Raw genomic sequence first — 10,520 nt, 5'->3', positions numbered from 1 at the left:
ACTCAGGGTTTCATGAAATAAAATGGACATATATCCAGAATCTTTTGTATGACATGACTCCTGGATACCCCTGACTGTCTATATTGTAAATGGATTAATGGTCTGGCCCGTTGTGGGCCGGTCACCTGCAGAAAAATTGAGGAAAATTATCATTGTCACCACATCAGCGCCAAAAGACGCCGGCCCACCGGGCAGCTGCCCTCTATGCCAGATGGCCAGTCCAGCTCTAGGATATCTATTTTCCATTATCACAAGACATACTTTAACTATCTGAAATGTTTCTTCGCTCTTTCACCTTTGATGGCATCACAAACGCCAATCACCAGGCCCACACTTAGAGATAGCAATATTACAAATAAATATTATATAGTGATGGGCCGTGCATTTGATTCCCGAGCCTTGAATTTGCATTTATCTGATTAATACTCTTAATACCACCACTATTATGTCAAAATGGTGGAAACCATCAATAATATACAAAAGTGCAATGTAACAGAACTGTGCTATATATATCATTTGGAGTTCTGAATCAACATTTTTATCTTATAAAAAATTAATAAATAAATTAGAATTAAATAAAATGTGCAGATCGCTGTGCTTTGCTAGAAAACTGATGTTTCTTACCTTTCAGTCATAATTGGCCTAATAAGGGAAGGAAAATATTTACAATGTGGCCTCAGAAAAAAATGAGTCATAAATAATCATAAATAATAATAAAAATACATAAGAGCTATATCATTAAAAAAAAATTAAACAAACGTGACTTTACATTTATGAACACTGAACATAACGCCATGAGGATACATACATTACGAATAAAATTAAAAAAAAATTATACAAACATACTCAACAGAAGCAAAAATTGTTCCTGGTGATGTCAATAGACAATCGAATTAAAAAAATTGGTGGGAAAAATCAGTTTAGTATTTCATAACTTTATACTGTACATCGCATTGACGAGCGTTTTTCTTTGTTTAAAATAAAACAACTTTATTTTATTTAACCAATGCAAATTGCAGCACAAAAAAAAAAGAATCATGTGTTGCATTATAAACAGAAAATAACGCTACATGGGATTAAAAAATAATTATAAACAATATATTCAAAATATATCTATGTAAAAACATAGGATGCAATGTTTGAAATTGCTAATGAAAAACAACAAGTCACGGAGTTAGACGAGCACTCGTGCACAGTGTCGCTTGTTTACGTTCGTGTCATGTGATCACTCGGGGGACGTCACTGTGACGGAGGGCCACTGGGCGCCACGCATAGCCCAGTTTGAACAGTTCGAGGGGTTTGAAGTCGAACTATCTCACCGAAGCGCAGCAATAAAAATGGAAGAGACGATAAGAGCTACCGTGCTGCCGTGTTGACAGAGAGAGAGAAAGAGAGAGAGGAGGCTTTTGGGCCACCCGCGCGGGACACAAGACGGCGTCGACACGAGCGTCTCACTGGTAAGTTCACTTGTTCAGAGTTAAGTTGTTAAAAGTTTGAAAGACACATTTAAAAGTTGCTCCAGAAAATGACAGCTTTATTCAAACAGTTCTGTTCATTTGTCACTTAGCAGTCCTTTACAAATGCATACACACGCTCACATTGCGTTGATTGTAAATTCTCACACCCTTAACTTGTCGCATTCGTTTTGTTAGTTCATGAAGTCAATGTGTAATGTCAGCATTGTTTTGAATGATGTTGTATTCTATGCAAAGAAATGTGAAATGAATGTCCTTCAACTATTTATCCGTTCCCTCCTCCTGTCTTTTATTTTTTGTCATCTCCTTCCTCCTCTACCATTTATCTGCTTCCTTTCTTCTGCTGCTGACCCCCCCAGACAGACAGACAGACACAGGGGTTTGACGTGGATTATTTCTTTCCTGTATCTCAGGGGAAGAGGGAATGGCCGTCTCGAATGTTCATCATTACAATAAATGCTCCAAAGTCCAACACTACCTGCTGGCAAAACATTTTTCACTTACAGTAGGAAGTCATGGAAGTAACCAAAATCTTTATGAATTTCCTCAGGTAATTTTTTAAGGAACATTTTTTTTACTTTATAAACTGTCATACAAGTGTACAAATAAGGTAACTCACATGCACACTCACAATAATTCGATAATTGATGACAGACAGTGGATTAAGATAAAGGTGCAGCTCACGTGTCCGGGTTGTCACACTAGTGGAAAAAGTTTTATCTGTAAACACCAATGACAATGTTTTGTGAGACGGAAACCTCTTGGCCAGTGTTAAGCTTTGCCTTCTCCCCCTCCACTCCGTTCTCAATACAGTAATAATGACCAGTCAAATCGCAGCCCTTGTAATTAGAAAATCACCTTTGATCAAATCGTGATTACCGGTATATTTCAAATGCAAATAATTGTTCTTCAGTCCTAGTTTAAACACTTAGAAGTTTCATAAGTGATTTCACAAAGCTTCACAAATGTCCAATACGCACACCACCTGTGCCATTTTCTCTTTTCATTTATCTTATTTTGCCTGCCTTATTCTCCAAATCTGCTTTTCAGTTAGTGCATTTTAAATGGAATTTCTTGAAAATGCACGCCACACTCTCTTCTTTGGCTGTGTTGAGGTGAAAATGCCTTTCCGTTGCTCGTGAATGTCATTCTTTACCTTTAAGAAAAAGTAAAACATTAGGTCATTATTAACTCATTCATTGCCACTGACGGCTATAGACGTCATAAATTCATTGTAACTATTTCTATTAGTTTAACCTTTTTCCCCCACTTTTGTTAACAAGAGTATGAAAACCTAGAATTTTTTGGGGTACATTTAGAACAGATATCAAATTTGTGATTAATCGTGAGTTAACTACTGAAGTCATGCGATTAATTAAGATTACAAATTTTAATCACCTGACACCCCTAATTTTTAATAATCTTTTATTTAAAAAAATAAAATAAAAATAAAATAATTGTAATTATTTTTTTCCAATTTTTAATAATCGTTTTTTTTTTTTTTTAGAAAAGATTATTAAAAATTAGGGGCGTCAGGCGATTACCATTTTTAATCGTAATTAATCGCATTACTTCACTAGTTAACTCACGATTAGTCACAAATTTTATATCTGTTCTAATACAATAAAAACAATTCTAGGTTTTCATACTCTTGTTAACAAAAGTGGGAAAATGTTAAACTAATAGAAATAGTCGATGATGAATTTTTTCGTCTATAGACGTCAATGGCAGTGATTGAGTTAAATTTAATCTCAAGTTGTTTTTTTTTAGAGAGAGAAAAAAAACACACAACTTAATCTCAAGTTAAACATTAAACTGTGTTTTTGCATGTTGTTAAAATTTAAGGAGCTTTTGTGTGAGAATTGGAGTTCATTTTAAATACTCATAACATACTCTGCTCAGGCTACGAAATGTTAAATTGTTTGGAACACCGTGTACTTAAAAAGTGACCCGCATGCTGACTCCTTGCTTTGAAGGTGAGCCGTCTTATCCTTGATATTTTTGGTGTGTGGCACTTATTTTCTTTTTCCGTTCTTTACTGAACAAGCCTTGTAAAGAATGGTCCTTTTGGGATAAACGTCGCAAAAAAAGCAAAAGCAAAACGCAGGTGGAGTTGACCTCTCTGAATTAGTGTCCTCTGCTAATTTGCAGTTGTACATTTGCGGCCCTGCTAATTTGCAGATTTTTAAGCTATTATTTTTCAAATGTGTTTTTTTTTTGCACTATACAAGTGTCTCTCACCAAATTACACTTCAGTTTTTGTAGCTTCACTGTACATATCCAATGTAACTCATTTACTGCCATAAATTCGTTTAAAAAAAAAAAAGATTATTAAAAATTAAAGGCAAGAGGCGATTACATTTTTTATTGTAATTAATCGCATGACTTCACTAGTTAACTCACGATTAATCACAAATTTTACATCTGTTCTAAATGTACAATAACAAAATTCTAGGTTTTCATACTCTTGTTAACAAAAGTGGGAACAAATGTTAAACTAATAGAAATAGTTAAAATGAATTCTTTACATTTATAGCCATCAATGGCAGTGAATAAATAAAAAAAAGAAAAGAAAAGATTATTAAAAATTCAGGGCGTCATGCGATTAAAGTTTTTAATTGTAATTAATCGCATGACTTTCCTAGTTAACTCGCGATTAATCACAAATTGAGTATCTGTTATAAATGTACAATAAAAAAAATTCTAGGTTTCATACAATTGTTAACAAAAGTGGATTTTTTTAAAACTAATAGAAATAGTTAAAATGAATTTTTGACGTTTATAGCTGTCAATGGCAGTGAATGAGTTAATATCGCAGATTTTTTGCTTTAACCTATCATGACATTTTGCTGTGATGGTTTTTCCACACAAACTGTTATAGTACAGACTGCTGAGCAGCAAGCGCAAGCCGGGAGGAATGAGTGCGTAAATGGCTTAAGATACACAACTAACGTTAACATTGTTAGCTAATCTAACGTATCGTACCACTGCTAGGTAGAACAAATTTTAGTTATTCCATCAGTGGTCAAGGAAAGAACAAGGATAGCAAAATGCAATAAATGCAATTTTTTCACAGTTCAGTCACACCGGCTAACGATACACACATTGGCTAATAATAAAGCCTTGTAATGCTATGCTGTCATTGGCTGACTCCAGGCTCCGCCATTTAAAGTCACAGTCACAGATCGTTAAAATAATACCTACACCTCACGTGCTTATTGTATTAGTATTATGCCTAAAGCTTGAAAATATGCAATATAATTATAACTGTATGAATAATAAAATGAATTGCTACTTTGAGGATTTCATCTGTCGTGGGTTTGGTCAGGAACATAATCCCAGTGATAAACGAGGGATTACTGTATTTACTTGCTGTGATGCCCTGTCGTATGAGAAAGGAGAGCCACTGTGTGGCGGCCGTGGTCGTTCAGTAACCAGAAGGTCGGCTGTTCGATCCCCGCTCTCCCCAAGCCATGTGTCGTTGTGTCCTTGGGCAAGGCACTTCGCACAGTGCCTCCATCGCTACTCACACTGGTGAATGGCAGGTGCGAATGTTTGGCGCATACTGGCAGTCTTTGAGTGTCGAAAAGCGCTCTATAAATCGGATGCATTATTATTATTATTATTACTGTTGCGGTGCACATTTCAGCTATTAATTGAATGCCTCGAGAGCACTAAAATGTCATGAACATGTTTACCAAGGAGCTGCTTTTGGCCACAGCTCACACCTAGACACTCACACACAAGCGCGCCGACATCACAAGCCACCTCACCAAGCACCGCCTCTTAAAGGCATATGCGTTTATCTATCACACAGGCGAAACAACATTACACTTTTTTTTTTAAAGCCTATATTTGACTTTTTTTTTTTACATTCAGATATGTTTACATTACAGTGCATTTAAAAACTTTCTTTTAATAAGTTTGGTGTGTTTTAATTCATTCACTGCCATTGACGGTTGTAGACGTCAAATATTCATTTGAACTATTTCTTTTAGTTTAACATTTTTTTCCAGAGTATGAAAATAGATTTTTTTAATTGTACATTTAGAACAGATAGAACATTTGTGATTAATTGTGAGTTAACTCGTGCCATGCAATTAATTATGATATTTTTTTTAATGATCTTTTCTTTTTTTAATCGCGTCAGGCGATTACATTTTTTAATCGTAATTAATCGCATGACTTCAATAGTTAACTCACGATTAATCATACATTTTATATCTGTTCTAAATGTACAATAAATGTTTTTTAGGTTTTCATACTCTTGTTAACAAAAGTGGAAAAAATGTTAAACTAATAGAAATAGTTCAAATGAATTTTGGACGTCAATAGCCGTCAATGGCAGTGAATGAGTTCAAAAGTTCAAATGTGTTTAAAGTGTGTGGTGGCTAAACTACGGAACATATCCTCCGTGATAAAAAGGGACTCAATCTATTTTAGGACGTTTACTAAAATTAGAGTTAGTGTATAATTGAATAAGATGAGCACAACGAGCTGTTATGTTGCGGTAAAGTTGTCCCAAAAAGCTTGAGCGCTTTTACATAAGCATGCAGTGAAGCTTCAAACGGCAAGAAAGGGCCCTTTCCCCACACACTTCTCCAACAACTGTTCTGTGTGTGACCAATAGGTGGCACACTGCTGCTGCTGCAATACTCTCACTGCTTGTCTCATCTGGAAATGTTTACAATCATGCCAAATCTTTTTTTCCCTGCATCTGGTTAGTGAACTGAAAACAAAATACTGTACATGAGCCATTTTTTTATGAACAGATTATTGATAGGAATAGTAGACTTTTGGTCACTGTGACAGGTGACAGTCATAAATGTCAGTTTCTTTTTTGTTTTCCTGCAGAGGAATTCCATTTTGTTATCGTAATATGTCTGCAGCCAGACATAACAATGGGCCCGAGTCAGCAAACATCCATTTGGAAGTGGGTGATATTCATCAGTAGTACAGTATGTGTGTGTGTGTCTTTGTTTAAAAGGTTAAGAAATGCTAATTCTGAATGAATGTGACTTATTGCTGAGAAGTCTTAACTAAAATACTGCTATCCTAATGAGCTAGTGCAGGGGTGGCCAAGTTCGGTCTTCGAGAGCCACTATCCAGCCTGTTTTCTATGTTTCTCTCCACTAACACACCTGATTCATGATCAGGATCGTTGTCAGGCTTCTGCAAAGCTTGCTGATGAGCTGATCATTAGAATCAGCTGCGCTGAAGGAGGAAGACATGGAAAACAGGCTGGATAGTGGCTCTCGAGGACCGAACTTGGCCACCCCTGAGCTAGTGCAATCCTACTCAAATAGTGGGGTGGGCCCCCAGCGGAACATGTTTTTTTTTTCTTGCCATAAAAGAATAAAATGCAATTTTCTGAGGCTCCAATATCTTGTATCATACCACTTTTTTTAATCCATAAAAAGATGGCCATGCCAGTCAAGGAAGACGCAGGTTGCTATAGAAAGATGACATGAGAAAGACTAAAGACACGTTGAAAGTAGGCATGGTCCGATTACTGGTTTTTCAATAATTGCCAATATTGCCTGTGGTGGCAATGCTGAGGGGTATAGCTTGCATAGTTGAGTGAACAAGACGCCTCTTTGGAGTTCATTGCCTCCAATTAACCTTTTTCTCTCTCCCTGCAAGCAGAGAGGGGAGGGGTGAACAGTAGTGCAGGAAGGAGAGAGCGAGCAAGACAAAAGAGACACCGTGAAAACACTGATGCCTTTTTGCTCTGTTGATTTGTGTAATGCTCTAAAAAAAAAAGAAAAAGAAAAAGTGCCAGCATCACTAGTTAGCCCAAAGGAAAACATGAGTAGCCCACGGGTCTGCTTGAAGAATACCTCACCACTTACTTGACTTACTAAGAATAATTTTATTTATTCAATCAAACTTTATATACATTTCTTCTGTACCAAATATTCTACAGTTTGCTTAATACTACTACTACTACTAATAATACTAATAATAAATTATGTTCAGTCTGGGAAAAAAAACAGTTTTTAGTTACCCAGATATTTCAAAAATGTTCTTTTTAGAGCTATAATTTCAGTACTTTGAAATCGATATTGGCTCGTGCCTAAGAAAGGCGGGGTTCGCCCCTATTCATTTGGATGTAACTAGCGTGGTACATACACAGCGGCGCTCACATATACTTCATCCACGTGTACATCTGAAATGATCAATATGGTTAAGTATTAGGGGTGTGCCAAAAAACGATTCTCATAAGAATCGCGATTCTCATTTAGTACGATTCAGAATCGATTTTAAATGGCCCAAAATCGATTTTATTAAAATTATTTTATACCGTCTCGCCTTTGTGTGTGCCTTTATTTGGAGCGCTGTTCATGTTGTACCCGATTAGGCCACTTAGGGGCAGTGTGGTTCAGCGCAGTCTAATACACTGTTAAGTTGTAGCCGTATTAGAGAGTAGAAGGAAAAAGGTCCCGATCAAGTTTTTCCAATAAAAGTTGTTTTTTTGCAGTGTGGAGCCGTTCTTTTGAGTGAGAAAAGTGACGTGAATAGCGCACGCACTAATTAGCATTAGCGAGTCAGACTGGAGTAGATCATTCATAGATTGAAGCAAAAATCATTGTCAATCAAATCATTTTGAATCAAAAAATTATTCTGAATCGAATCGCAGGCCCAAAAATCGGAATCTAATCGTGAGACATTCAAAGATTCCCACCCCTATTAAGTATTGTTGTAAAACAAATATGTGTACTGTATACTGTAATTCTCTTGCTTGGTTGCACATTGTCCCGCTTGCTCGTTATAACCCAGAAATCGATTTTTTGCCATGTGCAAAAGCTTTTTGGTGTATATTTTGATTGCTAGTTTGCAAAGTGCTCTCATTGTATAACTGTGTTTCAAATTTTGAATTGCCACAGAACCAGTGGCACAATTTAATGTTAAATATCAACTTTTCCCCATTCATTCATTGACCTTGGACTAAGTCCCACTTTCCACGCCCACTTCCATACATACTACAGCTGAACATCGTTAACAGCTCTCTGATACTGCTCAGTGGCGCACTTGGTAAAATGCAATGACCAGTAACCAGGAGGTTGTGGGTTCAAATCTCAGCTCTGACTGTACATTGGAAATATATCTATGGTCATTATGCTAAGTGATTACATGCTAACCAACTGACCATCATGCTTTCAGTTTTCCATCTAAATGAATGGAGGGTACTGCATTCCTGGGTGGTGCTATTGAGTGAATTTTTATTTATTTTTGTATTGGAAATCATTAGTTCCATTTTTCCATTAAAATGAATGGAGGGTACTTTCAGATGACACTTTTCCATATAAATTTCAACTTGCTTCAAAAATTCACGCCTCCCGGGTTCAAGTGTTATTTTTATTCATTTATCTTTCAACTACAATTAATACTTAATTTGTCTTTCAATTTATTTCAAAAGCATTCAGATTAGCATTCATTTATTAGCATTCAGCTTTCAGCATTCCCACACAATTTTTGCAGAAATTGCACTTAGTCTAGTTATTATTATTATTATTATTAATTTTATTAATTTATTTATTTTACAACATTGTTAAGCCTGTACCACATAATTGAACCTTTCTGGAAAGCTACTGCATTTATGATCGATATCTACAGTACAGTACAGCAATTGTTTAACCTCGTGTGACAAGCAATCACGTTTTGCCCGTTGCGAATTTATAGTTTGATGACTAAACTCTTGAACGTTGCTCAGACTCTTATCAGTTTATGTTTAAACCACCGTTATCTGCTTTGCGTCATTGCGACGACACTATCATAAGATGTCTTGTTTTCACTTATACAGTAGATGGTTGACTTGAGTGTTGCAGACAAGGACATCTCCTTCTTAGCTGCTTAATCATAACAGACCAGAATTTGTGTTTGTGTAACGGTTACTACACTTGCAGAAGTTGCTTCAACAAAAAACATATTTTTAATCATACAAAATAATCGAATCTCTGACTTATGACTTTTTCCAGCCCAGTGTGCCAACTCAAATGAGGGTATAAGATGTTTAATTGAGTTTGAAAGAGCTCTTCTTGATGCTGGTTTCTCTCTTAAGCTAGGTTTGCACTCGAACTTTCAACTGACAGAATTCCGATTGTTTTGCGTGAAAACGGATATCAGGCCTCTTCCGTTAATGTGTATAAAATGTGACGCGTAGCTGATACCTGCCAATGCAACTGCACCCTAACCATAAAGATTCGCTGTATGATTTGCTCAGTATCTCAAGTTGTTAACCATTTTTGTTTTTTTTTAAGATACAACCTGTCACTTTTGGTTTTTGGTCTTTTGCGATGTAGGCCTTTTGTTACTATATGTTTTAATAAAGCACATGTCACACAAAATGTAGTTGGTGTTTTTTGGGGACTGGATGTGATGAACTCATTCACTGCCATTGACGGCTATAGACGTCAAAAATTTCGCTTTTTTTTTCACGTTTGTTAACAAGAGTATGAAAACCTAGAAAAAAATGTATTGTACATTTAGAACAGATATCAAATTTGTGATTGATCTTGAGTTAACTTGTGGTCATGTGATTAATTACAATAAAAAAAAATTAATCGCCTGATGCACCTAATTAAATAAGAAAAGGAAAGATTGTTAAAAATTAGGGGCATCAGACGATGAAATTTTTAAATTGTAATTAATCACATGACTTCAATAGTTAACTCACGATTAATCCCAAATTATATCTGTTTTAAATGTACAATTAAAATAATTCTAGCTTTTCATACTCTTGTTAACAAAAGTGGGGGAAAAAATGTTAAACTAATAGAAATAGTTCAAATGAATTTTTGACGTCTTTAGCCGTCAATGGCAGTGAATGAGTTAATGACATTCCCATTCAGTCATGATTGATAGTTGGTCTAAATACAAGGGTTTTGCTTGATTGTGATTACAGAACAAATTAAATAGTAGGTCAAGGCACCACTGCATGCTGATTGATTTATAACAATCAACAAACATGTTCAATATAAACTACTGCAAAACAGCGTTTAATGTGTTCTAAATATGGTTCAATAAATGTGTGTCAATCATTAA

The 10,520-nt window shown here is 35.7% G+C and overlaps 1 protein-coding gene across 1 annotated transcript in view; it reads left to right on the top strand.

The window, feature by feature from the left end:
* Positions 1–1,294: 1,294 nt before the first annotated feature.
* Positions 1,295–10,520, top strand: part of pde4cb (phosphodiesterase 4C, cAMP-specific b) — an 89,785-nt gene continuing 80,559 nt past the window's right edge. Inside the window, exon 1 of the mRNA XM_077583846.1 lies at positions 1,295–1,457. The gene's annotated coding sequence lies outside the window, so the exon portion shown is untranslated. The remainder of the gene's footprint in view (positions 1,458–10,520) is intronic.

Source organism: Vanacampus margaritifer, chromosome 13 (assembly GCF_051991255.1).
Source record: "Vanacampus margaritifer isolate UIUO_Vmar chromosome 13, RoL_Vmar_1.0, whole genome shotgun sequence".
NCBI lineage: Eukaryota > Metazoa > Chordata > Actinopteri > Syngnathiformes > Syngnathidae > Vanacampus > Vanacampus margaritifer.
Note: the sequence above shows the minus strand (reverse complement) of the source record. Positions and strands in the feature narration are given on the sequence as shown.